The following is a 20,496-nucleotide window of genomic DNA, read 5'->3' as shown; positions in this document are numbered from 1 at the left end:
TGCTTTTTGCAGTACATAAAAATATGCATCAGGTATCTGGAAATATTTAGATGAGCAGAACAGGTGCACATCATATTTTTATTAGGTACCAAAGGAGGGTGGGGTAAAGATTCTTTGTTGAGCTGACTTAGTGATCAGAACTCATATTGATAAACAAATGCTATTGCAATGTCACCTAGAAGTTCAACCAAGATTGGGGTCCTATTGAGCTAGGCAGTGGAGAGGCAGAGGGGCATTTCCTGCCTCCAAAAGCTTACAACCTTATATAAGCAAGACAAAAGGAATGAAGAAAAGAATATCCCTCATTGCACAGATGGGAAACTGAGGCACTGGGAATGACCTGCCCAAAGTCGCACAGGAACATTATGGCAGAACAAGGAATTGGACAGAGATTACCTGGGCCCTAGGACAATAACTTGCTCCGAAGGTTGTACATCCTAATTGGTAACAAAATAAAACAGATGTATAAATATCCACAATTGATCGGCGTTTACTTTACCTTCAGCTTCGACAAGAAGCCAAAGGCATTTGGAATACAGTAAAACAGTTTAGAAGTATATACAGTGTGTGACTCCATGGCAGGCAGGAGAAAGTGGTGAGTGATTGAATTGGTTTTTAAGAGCTACTGTTAGCATTTAGAAACCCAAAGATGTTCCCAAGTATTCATGATTAAATATGGTGGTTTTACAGTGTCTAGGAGACAGGTTTTACACAAGAGATCTTAATTTCAATTGAACCCTAAGAGGAATAGTAAATGTTGTCTAAAAGAGCGGAACTGGCAACATTTCAGATCCAGGATTTAGATGTCAGAGCTTTATCAGATTCCAAATTTGATGTCTTCTTTTCCTGCCAGTAAAGCCAGATGCAGAAGTATCATTGTTTGTTTATTGAAATTATGGACTTACATCAGAGATTTAGATAATGGCAGAGAGAGTACCCTTATCAAGTTTGCAGATGGTACCTCGCTAGGGTTGCAAGTGCTTTGGAGGATAGGACTATAAATCAAAATGACCTGAACAAACTGGAGATATGGTCTGAACTACACAGGATTGCAATTCTCCTTACTGAATTTCAAGTACTCTACTTGGGAAGGAAAAAAAATCAGTTGCACACTTACAAAGTGGTAAGTGAATGCTTAGGAAGGAGCACTGCAGAAAGAGATCTGGGAGTCATTGTGAGAAATGAGGGGGACACTTACAAAATACACACCAACTAACCAACCAAACACACAGCACATTTTGGGATACTAGCAGGAGTGTTGTAAGCAAGACATGAGAAATCATTCTGCTGTAATCCCTGCTGTTTTGTTCTCAATGAGAGTATCGTCCAGTTCTGGGCTCCATGTTTCAGGAAATATGCGAACAAATTGGAGAAAGTCCAGAGAAGAACCAAAAAATGATTCGAGGTCTAGAATACATAACCTGTGATAGAAGATGGAAAAAATAGGTTAATGCTATTAAAGGAGAAACTAAGGATTCCAACTGGTGAACAAATGTCCCAATATGTGTTACCCCATCCTGATTTTTTTCCACATTTATTCTCTGGTCACCCTAATGCCAATAGGTCCTAGACACTGAACTAATTTCTATGGGTTCCATCCTTGCAACTCGTAAGCCTCGTTTTGTAACCAATGGGTTGGAAGCACATTCATCTCAATCATTTACATGCTACATGGCTCAGTATGTGACCAGGCAACAATGTTTCTGCTATCAGCACCATGGTTTGCACTTAACATACCACCTAAACGTGGCCAGATCAGTGCATTCTAGGAAAATATGGGCGTCTATCACCTCATGCCAGAGTGATCAAGGTCAGAGCAGAATTGTTCCCCCTCTCCTCCACACAAAGCTCAGTATCCGCCAAAAATGGGGTAGTACTGCCACTACCTACTTACTCGTTCAGTTAGGGACTGTAGCGGTGACAGAACCTGTGATGGGCAGAGGCAGTACTGGAATGACTCTGGGCAAAGGACAGTATGCAGGGTTTTGGTTTCCAGTGCATCAACCAACCATCTTCCCTAGCATTAAATTCATTTTAAAAATAAAATATCATCTGAGAAAAGGGAGAAGCCCTTAATGAAGATGGAAGAGGAGGAGCAGCTCATTAGCATATGCAAAGGTTCTTTGGTACATTCTAATGCAGATTGATCAACTAGGGACAAGATTTATGTGCTAGAAACTGCTTCAGGTGTTGTGCTTGATGCCAAACATCTGCACCTGGGCTTCTGAAAATATTGCTAAGGGAATGGTAATATTTGCATATGCTTTCCTAGAGCAAATGACTACACTTTGGCAAGGGAAATGGAGAGTGTAATTTCACCGAGGGAGAAATCTGTGGAGGCACAAATATCCCCAGCCCCAGTTGGCCACTTACTGGCCATTTGCACCTTAGAAAGTCTTCCCACACCCATCACTCCCAGTTCAATGGTCTCTTCCAGTCAAGGTTTATAGTGCAATATCTGTGATCAAGGAGAATTCCACTTAGTTAGGGATTTTGGGCCTGGAATTATTCTGTCCGTTTCTTCCACAAACAGCAATATATCCATATCACATAGGCTTTTTTTTTAAGAACACAAAAGAGCTCAGTTTCACTCAATGGCTACATTATTGTCATGCTCTTGCATGGCATCTGTTTCAAACACGATTATTTTAAAATGCACACACCAAAGGGAGTAACAGGGCAGCCATGAATGTTATCAGCCTCTCAACAGACATGGAACTTAATTTCATCACTTATTGTTTAACGTCTGTTGTGCTGAGCTTTTAATGTGGCCTGCATTAAAAATAAATATGCTGGGGGGGGGGGGGCGGAGAGAAAGGTTCAGCCCTTCTAGAAGCCATCAACAGTATTCAATATGTTGGCATTTTGCAGTATTTGTCTTGAAATAATGGTCAGTCCACATGCTCTTGCCCAGTCCTAAACGAGAGTAGACTTTTCAGAGTACAGCGGTTTAGTTCCTTTTTCCTGCTGCACATTATTTCTTTTAAAACGTGGCTTAGTACAGACACCAGAGCCAGTTAATCCCGTTCAGATGTGGATCCCCTTCCTATTCCAAAAACTGTGACATGGGCACATCTCCAGTTGGCATGTTGTGGGGTATAGAACATTGCAAACAGGGATGACGGATAGACACAATGCTAATGAAATGAACTAGAAGAGGAGAGCAGAAATAAGTAGGCCATTAGGCGTGGTTACTCCAGCAGCCTCAAGTGCCACCCTCCTCCCCCGCACCATCACTTTTATAAAGGCGAATAAAGGCATCATCCATTCTAAGACAAACTCAGCACTCACGCTCTTCATCGGGAAGGCAAAATTGTTTCCAAATGTAAGAAGGGTTAATGCCTTTATAGAGGAGCAGGGGATATTGGAATGTGCCTTCCCTTTTCCACTTGCTCAGTTCTGCTGATGTGCCTCGGTTAAGGATAGGGTGCAATGTAGCCATTGCCCCTTTGCATGAGCTAGCACCAGAAGCAGTGGTCATAAATCATCATCTTTCTGGCACAGTCTGGATTGCCAAATGGCATGTGCACACCGGGATCTGAAGCCTACATGGCGACTTTAGAGATTTCTAGAATATGGTCTTTTTGACAAGCTGCTCCCATCCTTTCCTGTTGACACTGTCCACCACCACCACCTCTACCTTACCCTCCACACCAACCATTACTGTTCACATGCCTGATCCTTTAGCTGCATGAGATACAAGTACAAATGTTTTCATTCTTTGAAGCAACTACCACTCCACTACTGTATTTACTACTACACACTCCAATACTCACTTGTTCTTTAGATACCTCTTATCTAATGCAAAAAGAGATTTTATACTAGGGATGTGAAATATCGAGTAACTGACTAATCGAATAGTCAGTGCATTTTGTATCAACTATTTGATTAGTTGATAGGCGCCTCCGCCTTAGAAGTGTAACAGTAGCCCAAGGGGAGTTTTGAAAGGCCATGGGGAGCCCGGTGTCAGATCCCCAGCATTTCAAGGCAGCAGCACCCCATGGAGCCTGGGACAACCTCGCTGGCCTGAGGCTGCACATGGCGTTTCAAAGCGGCAATACCACGTGGAGCCCAGGGTCTGACCCCAAGCTCCACCCAGTGCTGCCACTTTGAAATATCCCCTTCTATTTCCCCCTCTTTCTGATAGAGGCAGCAAGGGGAGGGGAAGTGACTGGTTGACTAGCCAGTCAAATATCCAATAAGCATTTCCTTTCAGATAGTCGACTAGTCATTCACATCCCTATTTTATACTCAGTGACTAAAATGAGTATAACACACACACCTGTTGGGTATGGCTCACTGTCCTGTGTAGTGACACTTAGGCGACTTTCAGAGAGAAAGAATGAGTTTGCTCTAGGACTGTAGCTGAGAGCCAGCTGGCTTTTAGCTCAGGCTGTACAGGCTCATGCACTAAGCTCCAGAGGTCCCAGGTTTAGTTCCACCTGCCAGTGTTACATAAGGGTTCATGAGATGGTTGCCCATTCAAGTTTATTCCTGCCAGTTACTCAGCACTGTCCGAGTCTAGAGAAGGCACAGGAGGAAGAGTGGCCATGACGTCGCATCTAGTGGAGATGCCAGAAAGCCCCTCCTCTACCTCCTGTTCACAAGAACGGACTTGAGAGAACTAGTGAGATTCACAGCCACCATATTGCACTGTATCATACTAGTGGATCTCAGTACTCAGAGGCATCAGGGGAAGATTTTCACGTGCACAAATGGCCATTAGGTGCCTACTTCCCACTGGTGCTCAGTGGGAGTCTGAACATCTCCATCTCCAACACACTACCTGAAGGTCTGTCATCACAACCACCACTGGCAGGCACTCCCACAGACACCCTACCTCCATAAATCACTACAGGCCACCCTGGTTCACAGTTGGCTATGAAAGGATAGAACAAACAGCCAAGCAGACTTGGAAGCAACAGCACTGAACCATTGCAAGCTCAAGATTTGGGCCTCAGCTAGCGGCAATCTCACAAGAGGTGTTGCTCTCCACTGAAGCTGTGCAGCCAGCTGTTGCCCAGTTACTGCAGTGTCTCCTTTTAAGGGAATTCTCCAGCACAGAGGATGCTGCATGGGTAAGTTGTTCAAGCCAGAGGCTCTCGTCTTGTTGCTGTGCAGCAAAAAGGAGATGAAACTCATCCTTCATACCCTTAGTCGCTCTCCATCCCCTCTCTACTGACAGATGGCTAGGCCCATGGAGTGAGGCAGTGGTAAATCTACACACAGAGGGTCCCCTCCATGCATAAGTCTGAAAGGCACCACCTGGCCCTTCACCCTAGCTAGGTAAAACCAGCAAAACTAGTCACATTCACCAAGCCACTTTGGAAGATTCAGAGAGGGGAGCCGTGAATTTCACGTGGTCAGTTCAAAGGACTGAATCAGACTTTGGGTCCTTTGGATGAACCATGGGGGTTCCTGAATGATCCTACCCCTTTTGCACTTTTCTACATTAATCTTAAGCGTAACCAGCTGCTGAGCTAGATCAAGGCAGCTCTGCTTTACCTGGTGGCCTTGAGAACAGAGATGGGTTACAGCAGTGCAGCATACTTCTCTGCAGGCAAGAGGCAACACCTGAGCTGGAGATGACAAATTGGTGGTCCTACCTGGTATAGTTGCCAATAGCCCTAGTGATGCAATCGGGATATATGATGTCCCCCTTCAATCTGTGCAAAGCTCATTACATTTACACACATCCATATAAGTGTCTCCTAACTGAAACATATCCCTCCTCTCTTGCCACCTAGGCCCACGGATGGGTTTTTGGTCTATTTAAAGATGAGGCTTATTGCCTACAAAGGAGCACAGTGACTTATTTGGATGTTTATTGGTTAAATGGTGACATTTAAACTAAATACTCCCCTTAGCTGCGGTAAACTGGCACAGTTTGACTTCAGTGGAGCTGCGCCAATATGGACCAGCTGAGAATCTGGTCCATTAATAGCCAATATGAGCATGATTTCTCATTAGTCTTCCTGCCTCCTTGTTATAAGAGAGCAAGGATGTCTTTCCTCTCTCCAGTCACAGTGGTAAGCAACCCCCCTTCAGAGGGCTCACTGACCGATTTAACTCTTTAATGTTCTCCCCTGACAGTGAAACACAACACCTCCACAAGGGGGGGTTAACTGCTGCTGGAGACACTCAGTTCTTGCCTGAAATTCAATCTCCATGCGTGCAGGGAGAGGCTATAAATAGCTGCCACCGTGTTTTGCAAACTACTGTAAGTAGCAAACATCATCCGGTAATGTTGTTTGTAACTAGGACGTGCAGTTAAAGAAAACTAACTCCCCTTTGAACCCATTTTAAAACACAATCGGGAACTTCTTACAATGAGTCTGGAATGCCTCCAGCTACAACAGAGGGTTGGCATGTATAAAAATGGGCTGGTTCCTAGAGAATTTTCTTATTTAAAAAAAAAATCCTGCACTAAGAAATTACCTATTGTCAGATCATGATTTACCCAGATCTAAATAGAACAGACTGGGCCAAACTCAGCCCCCAACCCCAATCACACACAAAGCTGTTACCCACCCCCCTCTGCCCCGGTAGTAGAGTACACGAGCCATGGGAAATAAATGTAGGACTTTCTATGTCATTTTCTACCCAGAAGTGGGATTCCCATTTTCCAGGAACAGATGATCTATTTTACATCTTCTAAAGTTTTTTTTTTAAAAGGTATTTGAGAACCCCTCCCCCCTTTGAGATTGGCTGCAGGATCAGATCCTAGAATGTAGGTTCAATGCACATGAATTAAGTGAAAGAGTAGTGTACCTAGGGAAGCCATCAGACTCGCTGGGATCCTGAGTACCATGAAGGAGGGGGCTGGATCTGCGCACCTGGAAGGGGCCGGGCCTCAGGCAGAAGGGGCAGGGCTATGACAGCCAGGCCTCAGTGCCACTGGGAACCATGCCACCCTCAGCACCACTTGGACCACACTGTCTAAGGCAATGATTTTAAAGGTCCTGAGACTCTGGCTGACACCACTGCCACAGTAGCAGTGGCTGGGAATCCAGGGCCCCTTTGAAGCACTGGTCCCCAGGGCAGGTGCCCCTCTTTGCAACCCCTCCGCCCCATCCCCATATGAGCAACCTGAGAGTGACTAGCATATACAGCAAGAGACTGATGCAGAACATCTGGGTTCTAGTCTTGTTTCTGCAGTTTCATCAGTGACTCTGTTTTCCCATCTATACAATGGGAATAATGGTACTTACTTTACAGAATGTTTTAAGATCTGGGGAAAAGCACTAAGAGCTGGTATTATTCATGGAGCAGATAAAGGATTGAGACCATAATGCCTTATGTCAAAGTGTCAAGAACATTGTTTCATACGGTTGATTCTCCTTCTCTGGATAGTATTTTATGCAGCCATTGCTCAAAAAAAAAAAAAAAAAAAAAAAAAAAAAAAAACCAAATGAACAAAACACGTGACATACAGTCATTATTCTGTATTTAAATTGCCCCCATGCACATTTCCTCATGATTACATCAACTGCTGACATGGAAATGTTGGAACACTCAGCAACAGACCACACAATCTGCTTTTTTTTTTTAAAACAAAAGAACACACAAGAACAAATGAGACAAAACTTGTATCTGTTTTCTGTCTGCAAGAATGTTACAAATTCCATCATTGTTAGTGAAGGGAGGAAGCACAATGGGGAAAAAAATAGATCACAACTTTTCAAACAACTAAGAGAAAGATGGAAGTCATTTTCCTAGAGAGAACAATTGAAAAGCTAAACAAACAACACAGCATGTGAAACAATTTAAATCATTCACTAAAACATTAAAAATAAATCAAATGATATCCCAGACCCCTCAGACAGGCTATGCTGTCGTCACACTTTAAAAATAAGAGTTTAAACTTTATTTTAACATTTTTCTGCAACAGCTATTTAGAGACATACTGGGCTCAATTCTGATTTGAAATCTGGAGCAACTCCATTATGTTCAGCTGCAAAAAGCTACTACTAATTTTCACAGGCACAGTGATAAGAGGTTTGTCCATCATATACGAATGTGCTCAGTAAATGTGTGTGCGTGCATTTCCCCTGCAATGGTGCATATTGAGTAATAAGTGACATGCTGCAGTTTAAGAACTAAGGAATAAAAAGGAAGGCGCAATAAAATGTTCATAGTTGTGATTGTGTTCATAAGCTTATGTAATCCTGCATATTCAAAACCTATTCAAGCTACTAGATTTATATATTTGTGAAGCTAAAAATCTTTGTTCAAAAGTAGTAAAATAAACACACACAAAAATCTTTGTTCTGTGAAGTGAAGATGCAGCACAGAATGGGAGAGATTCTATTCTCAGTTGTAACACTGGAGTAACATCTCTGAAGTTGGTTCATTTTACTCTGATACAAATGAAAGCACATGCTGGCTTAAAAGCTGCCATGTTCTGCCTCAGTTTGCCCTTCTGCTCACGGCTCTTTACTGTTGGACTGTGATGTTGAGCTTTTAATTAAGACATTGTCCTTTGGAGGTCCAATTTATTTAGTCCCTACCCACGTTGGCTGTGCATGCTGCAGTCCCAGTTGGGTATCTCATCTTGAGTCCTCAGTTCCTTCCCTCCTGCCCCTCCGTCCCCCGCCCCCCCGAGCTGGGGTCAGCTTCTTTCTACCTGAAGGAGCCAGTCTCACTTTTTTGAAACACTCATGCTAGAGCTTCCAAAGTTTCTTTCCTTCCTGATGCTCTCAGCCCTACTTAGAAGATTAAACTTCTATGGTCTCCTCTCAGTACCTCTCTCAGGCTTTTGTCATGCCGGGCAATCTTAGCTCTTCCAGCCTGGAGTGGTACCACTCAAGTTCCTTTCAAGTCCCACACCCAACAGATGTAGTTGGGCAGGGCTGACTGATGCAGGATCTTTAGGCCCTGAAGACACATGCTTCCTTGTTACAAACCCCTATGTAATTTAGCCCATAGTCTGCCAGGAACAACTCACCTCCTCCAAAATCACTATTTTGTAATGTTGATTATATATACACACAGGAACTGCCTGATTTATCTCAGAGATAAATCAGGCATACATCTGGGATGAAATTGTTGCTGCAATTTGCTATTGACCTAAGTGGAGTCAGGATTTCATCCAAGTTGTTGAACTCAACTCTGCTTTCGTGTACACCCATGCAAGCTTCATTAGTCAGTGGGCAATCTCTTGTAAGTGGGTGCAGTGAATGAAACTGCACTCATCTACACCCACCAAGAATCTTATCCAAATGTGAGTTATTCAGGCACATCTGAAGGCATAATTGGCAGAAGTGATGCCATATTTATAAACTACAGTAGTCAAAACATGACCAACAAAACGTGCTTAATTGCATGGACTAGACCAAGCCTTCCTTCCTTTGTTTCAGTTTCTTTTCATTGCTCATTTTATTCCAACTTGTCCCTTCTTTTTACCACTCAGTGAGCTCTAAAGCTAGTTCTTATTGGTCTAGGTTAAATAAGATTTGCATTGAAAATGCTATTTCAGGAATCCAGTATATAGTGCTAATTGTGCTTTCCCCGAAAGTCAAGAGTCCCAGCCTGGGTAACTGGCAGCAGCTCCACTGATTTCAATACTGCTACATCTTGTTTACACAAATCCCAATTTTATGTCCAGTTACCAGAGTTTAGTTTTGACCTCAAACCGAGTGCAGGGGTCAGGAGAGCTGTGATGAACATAAAAGATGCAGTGGCCATTACTTTCCAGACACCTGTATTCCTAACGGAGGCCTCCACACAGGCAGATTTCATAAAGGACAGGGTTGCAATGTGAACAATAAGTGACCGTGTTGCTTGGAGTCCATTCAAATGAGTTAAATCTGTGCCCTACAGGCCTGATTCAGAATCAGTGATTAGTCATCCCTTACTCGCATGAGTAGTTCCTAGGCATTTAGGGGGACCACTCACATACGCACTATCAGTGAGTAACTGTTGCAGAATCAGCTCTGTGGGACACTGAAGGGAAGATCCTGTCACACCCAGTGCCCAGAAGTGTGCGCGCCTCCCCTTTCCCCAAAAACATGCAATGGGAGAAGAATATTCACATGGGAGCCAAGAGTAAATACCAAAGGCATGAATCTTGAAATACTGTCTTAGGGTTTTCAGAGCTTAATTGAAATAAGAACACACAAGGCCAGACAAGTCCATTGGCACACACCAGAACGATATTGACTGGAGTGTTATTTGTTTTGTGTCTTGTAGTTAAGCGACATTAGCATGAAGCCAGAAAGTCAGCATTATGCATGTGCCATCGCTTTTCAATCAGTGATAATAAAACCTATTGCAAGTGACTTTATAAGGCACAGACGTTAAAATGCCTCTACTGTGTAAGCAGCTGAAATAATTCACCCAGAATTGTTTGAAAAAAAATAAAGAATCTTGAAACCTTTCCTCCTGATTCTTCTTCACTAAGCTGTTCAGTCCAGTAATTAAGCTCAGGGCAGTCTTCATTGTGGCCAAGATAACTGACCACTCTGCAGATAGCGATATTACTCATCCTCCAAGATGTTTATATTTTAAAAACAAACAGGTAGGACATGGTAGTGGAGGGAGGAGCATTACAGGAGAGTGTTTTGTTGGGGTATAAAGGATGCTGGTGAAGAAGCTGAACCATCTTCCCTCTGAAACCCCTTCCAGACTAAAAAAACCTGGGAGAGCTAAGTACAAGAGTGTGAAGGGGGAACATAGTTTTAATCCCTCTTTCACTTCTGATGCACTGTCCCCCTCCCTCACGTTAGAGGCTATTTATCTACCTCAGCCATTGTGCACTGCACACCACTAATCCACCAACATCTTTACTCTTCAGTTGATTCCATTTCTCCTCAAACAGAAATGCCTCCATCCCTAGCATTTCCTTCCATCTTAACCATACCTCCTCCAAACTCCCTCCCTCCACACTATTCATCCAGCTGGGAACACCACTCATTCGTCCTCCACAGCTCCAATCCACTCTGCCAGCTCTGAAGTCTCCCCCGACCTGCATTCCCAGGCTCATAACACTTCTACACACACACACACCCCACCATGCTCAGCAAACCAGTCCAAGTTCTGACCTCTGCCGACTCCTAACAGAACCACCACTACTAGGCTAAGCGCCCTGTTCCCCCCATACTGGTTGGTGGGTTTGAAAAAGTAGGAGCGAAGGCAAGAGGAGCACGTGATTCAAATAGTGCCACAAAAACGTGTATTTTCAGTTCTCTCTCTCCTCCCTTTGCTGCCTGCAGCCAGCTACAGTCCTGTTAGGGTTCCCCTAGTGGTAGCAAATCACACCCCAACTTGTAGCAGTGGCGATACTACTGGTGGGCTTGAGGCCCATCAGCCCCTGGTGACCAGCAAATCTGGTATGGTGATAGGGTTGCTCTACTCGCCCCTGGACACCCCCCAGAACTGCCAGGAGGCAGAGGTGGTGCTATCTTGATCAGGCCAACACCCCTTCTAACCATTACACCCCATCAGTTTCTCCTCTTCAGCTCCTCACTCTCAGGAGCTGCAGCTGTCTCTTCATGACAGCTCGTCATCCTTGTGACTCACCCTTCAGCTAGATCACGATTGCGGTTTCTACTTCTGAGGATATTCAAGTTCCTGCTCTCCAGCAATGTCCCGTCCCACAGTGCCACTCCAGCAGTGGTTGACAAGGGAACTCAAGCATCCCTCTACTCTGGATCCCAGCTCAGGGACCCTCTACACAGTAGAGAAAGTCCATGCAATGCACCTTGAGTCACTTCCATATCTCCTAGCCCTCCCTACTCCTCAGGTTGCCAGTTGCTTCACTTCCCTCTTTAGGAAACTTATCTCTGCATTAATTATTTTCCTTCCCCCGTTTCACTGCATTATTCTTTGCTTTCCTTCTTGGCTTTTCCGCCATTCTTATGAGCTCTTTACAGGCCCCTAGCTCTTCCTGTCTCTTACCTCAGATTTGTAGGTCATCACACCAGTCGCAGCCTACGGGTCTTCCTTCCAGTTTGCTCAGTTCTGGATTTCTCTCTGCCTATGTGAACAGTCCCTGTAGGGCCAAAATTTCAAGGTCTCTATTTTCCCCCCATTTTCTGTCCTTTGAAGAAGCCCCACTTGTCCCTCTTAAGTGACCGTCTGTCTAATTAGGTTCTTTCACCCAAAAATGCCTCTATATGCAGCCTAAGTATCTGTTTGGGCCCTGCAGGTATAATTCAGCTGTTGCTGACTAGTGTAGAAAGCACACCCCATCACAGGTGCCTTCACTGAGGTAGGGACCTCCCCCCCATCTTATTTGCTTGTGAAGAGTCTTGCACACACATCACATTAGATAAATAATAAATTCACACAGTAATTATGTGCTTTATAATGGACATTGGTCCATTATCATTGGTCATTACCATTGATCATTGTACATTTGATTTCTTTGCCATTCCTCTTAAATGATAAGTGGCCACCTTCCTTTTGTCTTTCCAGCTTCTGTCAATTGTCCAATCATATAATTTTTAGTCTAAGTGACGTTAAATGCCACAGATGCAGAAGTTTATGATTGTTAATTTAAATTCCTGGCACCTGCTGGTACTTTCAATGCATTAAGATATTCCCAATAGTCTTTGTTCTTAGTAGCATAGTTGAATACCCTGTCCTAGGGTTCTAAAATTTGGAGTCTTAGAGAATGGTTTGAGGACTTATTCCATTTATAGAAAAGATGTTTAGAGGGCAGCTCTGAGAATTTAGCTGACTAAGGATAGTATTTCTAATGTATCCATCAATGTGGTTTCTAGGGAGCAATAATACTTTGCATTTAACCTTCTATCTACAAAACTCAAAGCATTTTACAAATATGCACAGATTAAGCCTCACAACACCTTCAAGCAGAGAAGTATTAACCTCGTTAAATGTGAGGGGGGAAATGGAGATGTAAAGAGTCTGCTTTTCAGAAGTGCTCAGCACCAGTTACTTTACCTGAACTCACTAGGAGCTGCAGGTGCCCAGCATTTCTGAAAACCAATCACTGGCTGAATTAATAATAGAATCCTAGAGTTGCAATGCGCCAGAATTACTACCCCTAATCCTCTACTCTAACCACTAAAGAATATTCTTTACAACTTCAGTCACCACTGTACCATCAGTAAGACAAATATTGAAATAGATCACTTCTCTATATAGGACAAAATACAAGATTGAACAAAATATCACTTCATCTATGGCTTGCTGTACCAACACACACAGCCCACTGAGTAAACATGTTTTTAATTTCAACATGTGCTCCAGTTTCAAAAGAGGGCAGATGCCTATATTAAACATGCCACATTAAAATTGATCTCATTTATTAAACTGGTCTCACAGTGTTTAATTAACTGTTCAACACCTAAAATAAAGAAATTCCCTATTAAAGCTCAGCAAACATTCCCGCAGAAGGATTAAATAGAGATATATAGGGAAGCTGACTTTTGTCAACGACTTTGCCTCCAAACCACTAGTGCACACTGTAATAACATGATAGTTTCTCCATCAAACAGCAGCTGTGTAAATTATCCACATTTGTGCTGCACTTCAAGTTAACTTCTGCTGTTTATTGTGAAGTAGCATTCAAATCAATCAGCATGCCAACAAAAAAGGATCTCAAATCTCATAGAATTATAATAATATTTCTAACTGAAAGAAGTGAGAAAATAAAATCAGATTTACCAAAAATAACCTATATTCTGTAATTTCATTGGCAATATTCTGTGCTAACACACTTTTCAGTTAACTGGTTCTATCAGGAAACAATGTGACATCTTGCTTCCGACACCCAAAACTGTGAGCCATTGCATTACCGCTCTGCCTCAGCACAAGTGAGTTTTGTTGTGGCTAAGATGGGTTGTTTCTGACAAACCAGCTTGTCTGCCTTGGCACCAAACCTCTCAGGACTGTGCCAGGCCAAATCTTACCTTGCAGGTAATCAGCGAATCCCAGTTCTCCAGTGATGGCTCTCAGCAGCGTCCAGTCCTTCTCACTGAAGTAAAGCTCACTGGCTTCAAAAAGACAGCGTACACACCAGCCTGCTAGGCTACCTGAGGATAAACAAGAATGAATTTGTTGATAAAGAGCAAAGATTTAAGTAACGCTAAGAGAGAATCAATGACACAGGTATGTTACAAATAAAAAACAAAACATTTTAAAGTGTCTAAAATGTAAGGTTAAGAAGTTGCAATCTCAATCTAAGCAATTTCTCACTTACATCAAGGTTTGGTCAGCTCTTGCCTTTTAGGCCAAGAGGATCCAGCTTTCATGGGCTCAAAGGATGCTGTCCCCTTATGTCCCATAATGCCTTTTTTGCTCTCCTTGTATTATTCAACATCCATGGTTTCTGCCTCAAGAGCCAGGAAGGCTTCCCGGAATGTGGATTTTGTCCCCTGGTGTAATTGCTGAATGGTCTTGCCCCCGGCCCTGCTCATTTAGCTTGTTTGCTTTGTTTACCTCATATGTACATTTACTTACATTGATCTCTGCCAGTAACCAAGCCAGTCTGACAGGTAATTTGTCTAGGGCAGGTGTCTCCCAAACATATCTGAAGAACGTATTTCCAGCACACACATAACAACTCACTATGCACAGCCCATACATACATCACACAATGGTTTCCAGGATTGGTGCATCTCCAGTTTATATAGGAGAACTTACATAAATCCTGTGGGGGTTTATGTGATTATAACAATGTGTTGGGGCAATGTGTGTGTCAAGCCAGATGTATTTACTGTATGGGAGGACCTCTGCAAGGTGGCATAGAGGGCTCCTACGTCTCACAGTATGAACTAGAATCAGTATCAGGTACTGGTCTGTGTGATCTTGAGCACATTTCTTCATTCTCTCTCTGGCTCGGCTTCTCCTCCTGCACTTTGTCTAGTTCCCTTGAGATTGCCAGCTCTTCGGGACCGGGACCAACTTGCATCTTCATATACCTTTATACAGGCTTAAGCACAATGAGGCTACAACCATAGTTGAAGCTGGTAGGTGCCAAGCTAATATAAATGACCGGATTCTAAGTATTGCACACCCTTAAAGAGATCTGAATAATATAAAAAGTGTTTAAGATCTAAAAAAAATTAAATGTGAAATATTGACCTGTAATTCAATTTATGAGTCTTAGTAAATCAAGGGTGAAACTTTCCTAAAGGGCTAAGTAATTCAGGTATCTACAGCCCAGATCCTCAATGACAGCTAAGCACCTAATGCCATCGAACTCAATGGGAATTAGGCATCTAAATACCTTTTGAGGATGTGGACCTCAGTCCAGGTACCCAAATCCCATTGATTGTAGGCTTCGGGTCAGTTTTGAAAATGGGACTTTGCTGCCTCAGTCATTTGGGAGCTTTGGAAATATTTATCCCTGAGCAAATAATTAGCATCAAATAATTTATTCATCTTTTCGCTGGTTTATGATCCAAGATTTGCTGAATCATTTCAGATAACTCTTCAGCAGAATCGCTATCAAGCTGTGGCTGGCTCACCATTTGACTTTCAAAGTTCAATTTCTGGACCCCTATTTGGATGCTGGGTATCTGTTCCCTGACTGGAGCTGGACTTCAGGAGTGAATGATTTCCCTCTTAACTTTCCCTTCAAATGACTGTGGAAGTGGCTGGCTCTGAAATGCCCTGGAAGTGGATGAACCCCTGAAGTGGCATCAGTTTGTGTCTTGTTAAGGGAAACGAAGGGGGCTGGTTGTCATGGCACATAAGGGAGAAGGCTGCTGTCACTGGACCTGTATTTTCAAATATCCATTTCCCTGGCCTACCTGTGCAGCGTGAAGAGAGGATTACCTCAGACGCTACGGCAACAGGTACAATACAAGACAACGGATTAGATAAACAAGAGGCTGGAATTACTCATGTGTTTATGGGTTGTATTTTTCACTTTTCTAAAAGTATGTAGCCTTAATGAGCTAGGCTTTCAAAAGGTTTCACTACTAGCCCGAATACAGGGGCCTCTGAAAGGGGTAGGAATTCTTCATCCCTGGCTGAGTCTGCTAAGGCAGCTGCAGATCTAGTTGTACACCTCTATGAAGAGCACACTCCTCACTCATCGCAATCCCCGCTTTAATACCATCAGAAGGTGTCTCCCCAGCCCTCAGCTCTGAGTCACACCGGGTACAATCAACTCTCGCATGGGTTCCTAGCATATGCATTTCCAGCCCATAGTGGCTGGCCCTGAATCCACTGCAGACAGAGCAGGTCTTGTCCCTTATTGGTGATAAAAACAAAATCCTCAGTATGTTTACACTGGTAGATCAGCAGTTTTAAGTACTGCATGGTATTATTTTCAGCTGATTTTAATAAACATGATTGGGGACTTGTATGTTTGTCACCTCCCTTGAGAGCCCAGCTTCATGTGCAGCTGCACCGCCAGCATTTAAGACACTCCCATGCTGATGGGCTAGCATCTCCTTTCAGTGTAATTAATCAGAGGCAGTAGCTGTGTTGATGGGAGAAGCCATCCCATTGACACGGTGCTGTCTACCTGGTGGGTTAGGTCAGTATAACTGTGCCACTCAGAGGTATGTGGTTTTTTTCCCCTATAGGTTAAATTTGGCCAGAGAATGTCTATTGTCCAGCTGCGGGTGTGATTCCCAACGTATGAGGACATACCTATGCTTGCTGTACTCCAGTTAATGCACTATAAATAGCAATGAGGGTGCTGTAGGGTAGACATCAGTCCAGTTCATAGTTGCTTGTGTAGCCAGGACTGTAGCCTGACCCATGGCAGCCTCACTTCTATTTTTAGTGAGGGAGCTAGAACAGCGGGAGTTCCCCCCCCCCTTTTTTTAAATTTGCAGATCCCTAAAAAAATTTAGGCAGTGGGGACCATTTTGGAAATCTTAGACAAGGAGGGGCCACAGACCACAGGTGGAAATCCAGCTAGTGAGGGCCTGTCCACATAGCGTGGCCATTCATACCTCCAGCTGCGGTATAGACTCAGATACTATATCAGAGGCTACAACCCTAATGTGCCAAAAGTCTCAGCCTACAAAGCAAATGCACAAACATATGAAACAGCACACTCAGAGGGATTTCCAGTTTGGACCAGGATAGAAGTCAGCAGTAGCTGCAAATCTGCGATCTGGGTCAAGATTTCAAACCCCCCTCTCCTAAAATTTGGGAATGTATGATTCAGGCTTAGCTCTAGAATACATTTTAAAACAGAAACCCTGCAAATAGTTACTGGAACAATGATGCCCCAGATCTGCTCACAGACAAACAGATGGGACCCTGACACTTTATGTTCTTCCTATGAAAATTCCCGTTGACAAAACTACAGCTGTGTCATCTGCTCCATCAGGTATCTTTTATTCCCCATGTAGATGACTTGGTGTTAATATTAGGGACTAGGGCATTCCTGTTCCCACTCTTCCTTAAAAGGCGTTTTCCCACCTGGCCTAATTATGATCCTGGACTAAACAGCCTCATATTCAGCCTTGCATAACAACTGCTGCGTAGTGACAGATTTTAAGGGAATTGGTGGTTATCTGATACATTGTTGAGCAGCCATGTTCAAGGCTATATTTGATCCTTGCTCTTTCTTTTCTTTGCCACAAGCCCACCTGCTAACTGCAGCTCTTTCCATCAGGTTGGCCTCTAAAAAAAAGTCTTATTAATCTTGTAGTGAAGGTCAAATTACCCAGGAGTTATTTGACAGAGTGGTATCCATCTCCTAGATGGTAGAAGCAATCTAGGAATGAAAAATCAAACAGGGATGTTTTCTTAAGGTTTAAAGCCTGCAGGCTCAGTTCATCTGCTGAAACTGAGTAACAGATGATAAATATCCCCCGCCCTGCCGCCCCATTTTCTGCAGTTGAATTATACTGTAATTAAAATATTAGTTTCTGCTCTGAAAGGATTACTTCAGCATAATTAAATGATACTGGAATAATTAAAACTGCATATAATTTGCAGCATTAGAGCTACACAAGGCTGAAAGCATGTGTGATTTATAAGTAAATCAATATGGAAGTAAATTATGGCTTATGTCTCAAAGAAAGAATCATTTGTCACCTTTTTCAGCTACATCTAAAAACAGTTCTTATAAATATTCCGTTGCAGATAGATAAATCACCACTTTACTTTCTCTTCTTCCCATCCTGAAATTGTGATCAGGGTCTACACATTCATATCGCCACAGGGATTGTGAATCAGTAGCATACAGATCTTTTTCCAGCCTCAGTTATGCCAGAACAAACAAATTGCTCATTAAGAAATTGGAAGAATAAATCCACTCCCATTCATATTTTGTATAAATAAATAAAAATCTGAGATTAGAGACAAGTTACCATCTGAGAGATACTGTTACAATGCTGTGCAGACCCCACTGATGTCTGTCCATATTTTGGGGATTAGCATGGAACAACTTTTAGAGGAAAACAAAAAAGATTCTGAACTGAGAACCTAAATATGAATATTTGAAAACTTTGGAGAAGAAAAGTCAGGAAAAGGGAAAACAGCTAGTAGAATGTATTTGATCTCTAGGTTGAGACAAATACAGAAAATTAAAGAGACAATAAAGGAGGGTGTTAAGTTCATAGTGAAACAAAGATATAAGATAACCCCAAAACACCCACATGTGGAACTATACTGAAGTGAAGGGCATTGGAATTTTCTTCTCTTACTTGTGGAAAGCTTCACAGTAAGACTTGAGTATCTGAACTGGTTTGGTTGTATTGGTATTGTAACAGCCACTCCTGGTTCCTAGATAAAATGTGTTTGTGATACATATGTCAGGTTCTCATGTTGTTATTGCAGTTAACACAGTCTTTGTGATAGCATATCGGTCTTATTATAGAACACATCCGTTTTGTAGTCTACAACAAGCTTACTTAACTATTTAGAAGTTATTCTAAAAATCATCTGTATTTCATGACCTATTCAAAATACATTTTAGACAAGTGACTTTCAATAATTTTACTAGAGCTGATGAATTTGTTTACCCCCAAAACTTTTGGGAACAAGCACTTTCCCCAAAACCTGGAAACAACTAGAAATTTTTCATTATTTCCCAAATTTTCCCATTTTAAAGTTACTGAGCAGCTGAATTATAGCATTTCATTCTCCCTTTTGCTACTGAACTCCGTACTTCAAAGAGGAGAAGGGGGGGAAAAAAAGGGGTAAGCAAAGGGGAAGAAGCACCAAGAATGATATTTCATCTGTTGGTATGATTCACTTGTTCATTTAATAGTAGAAAGGGAGAGTAAAAGATGAAAATGAACTTTCAAAATATCAATTTCAAATTTGATTTTTCTCATTTGAAGTTTTTCAAAACTCATTTTGGAATGCAAACAAATGTAAAATGTTTGACAAAACTATTTTGTTTTCACCAGTCCTCATCATTTTATTAAATAAATGATATCCTTGGGTATGTCTACACTACAAAGTTAATTAACTTTGATAGGCGCTACACATACAAACCGCTAGTTCGAACTTAATTCGAACTAGCGGAGCGCTTAATTCGAACTAGGTAAACCTCATTCTACGAGGACTAACACCTAGTTCGAATTAAGTAGTTCGAATTAAGGGCTGTGTAGCCACTAAATTCGAACTAGTGGGAGGCTAGCCCTTCCCAGCTTGCCCTGGTGGCCACTCTGGCCAACACCAGGGAAAGTCGTATGCCCCCCTCCCGGCCCCGGAGCCCTTAAAGGGGCACGGTCTGGCTACGGTGCCCGTGCCAGGTGCAAGCCTGTCAGCACTCAGCCAGCAGAACCTGCACCTGGCACGGCATGAGCCAGCCACCCGCTGCCACTCAGCCCTCCGCCTCTTCCTGGGACCAGGCTGGCGGCTCCCAAGAGCCTGCCCGGGGCCGCAAGAGGCGGGCGTCTGCCTGGTCTAGTGCGGACATCGTGGACCTCATCCACGACCTCCGCACTAGGCACAGGAAAGTGGCCATCTAGGGCAGGATAGCTGCTAGCCTGGCCACCCAGGAGCAGGTTTGCATGAAAATCAAGGTGGTCCAGTGAAACCCCCAACCTTGAGCTTAGAACACAAAAACATAAAAACGTCCGTACTGGGTCAGACCAAAGGTCCATCTAGCCCAGTAGCCTGTCTGCCAACAGCGGCCAACACTAGGTACCCTGCAGGGGATGGACCGAAGACAATGACCAAGCCATTTGTCTCGTGCCATCCCTCTCCAGCCTTCCGCAAACAGAGGCCAGGGACACCATTTCTACCCCCTGGATAATAGCACTCCATGGACCCAACCTCCATGACTTTATCTAACTTCTCTTTAAACTCTGTTATAGTTCTAGCCTTCACAGCCTCCTGCGGCAAGGAGTTCCACAGGTTGACTATTTGCTTTGTGAAGAAGAACTTTCTGTTATTAATTTGAAGCCTGCTACCCATTCATTTCATTTGGTGTCCTCTAGTCCTTCTATTATGGGAACTAATGAAGAACTTTTCTTTATGCACCCTCTCCACACCACTCATGATTTTATAGACCTCTCTCATATCCCCCCTCAGTCTCCTCTTTTCTAAGCTGAAAAGTCCCAGTCTCTTTAGCCTCTCTTCATATGGGACCTGTTCCAAACC

General features: G+C 43.1%; 1 long non-coding RNA gene across 1 annotated transcript in view; it reads right to left on the bottom strand.

The window, feature by feature from the left end:
- LOC142829067 (uncharacterized) overlaps positions 1-20,496 on the bottom strand; it is a 160,841-nt gene that overhangs the window by 131,331 nt on the left and 9,014 nt on the right. The window contains exon 2 of the long non-coding RNA XR_012903276.2: positions 13,878-14,000. This is a non-coding gene — a long non-coding RNA (uncharacterized LOC142829067). The remainder of the gene's footprint in view (positions 1-13,877; positions 14,001-20,496) is intronic.

Source organism: Pelodiscus sinensis, chromosome 5, assembly GCF_052426305.1.
Source record: "Pelodiscus sinensis isolate ZL-2025 chromosome 5, ASM5242630v1, whole genome shotgun sequence".
In the NCBI taxonomy this organism is placed as follows: domain Eukaryota; kingdom Metazoa; phylum Chordata; order Testudines; family Trionychidae; genus Pelodiscus; species Pelodiscus sinensis.
Note: the sequence above shows the minus strand (reverse complement) of the source record. Positions and strands in the feature narration are given on the sequence as shown.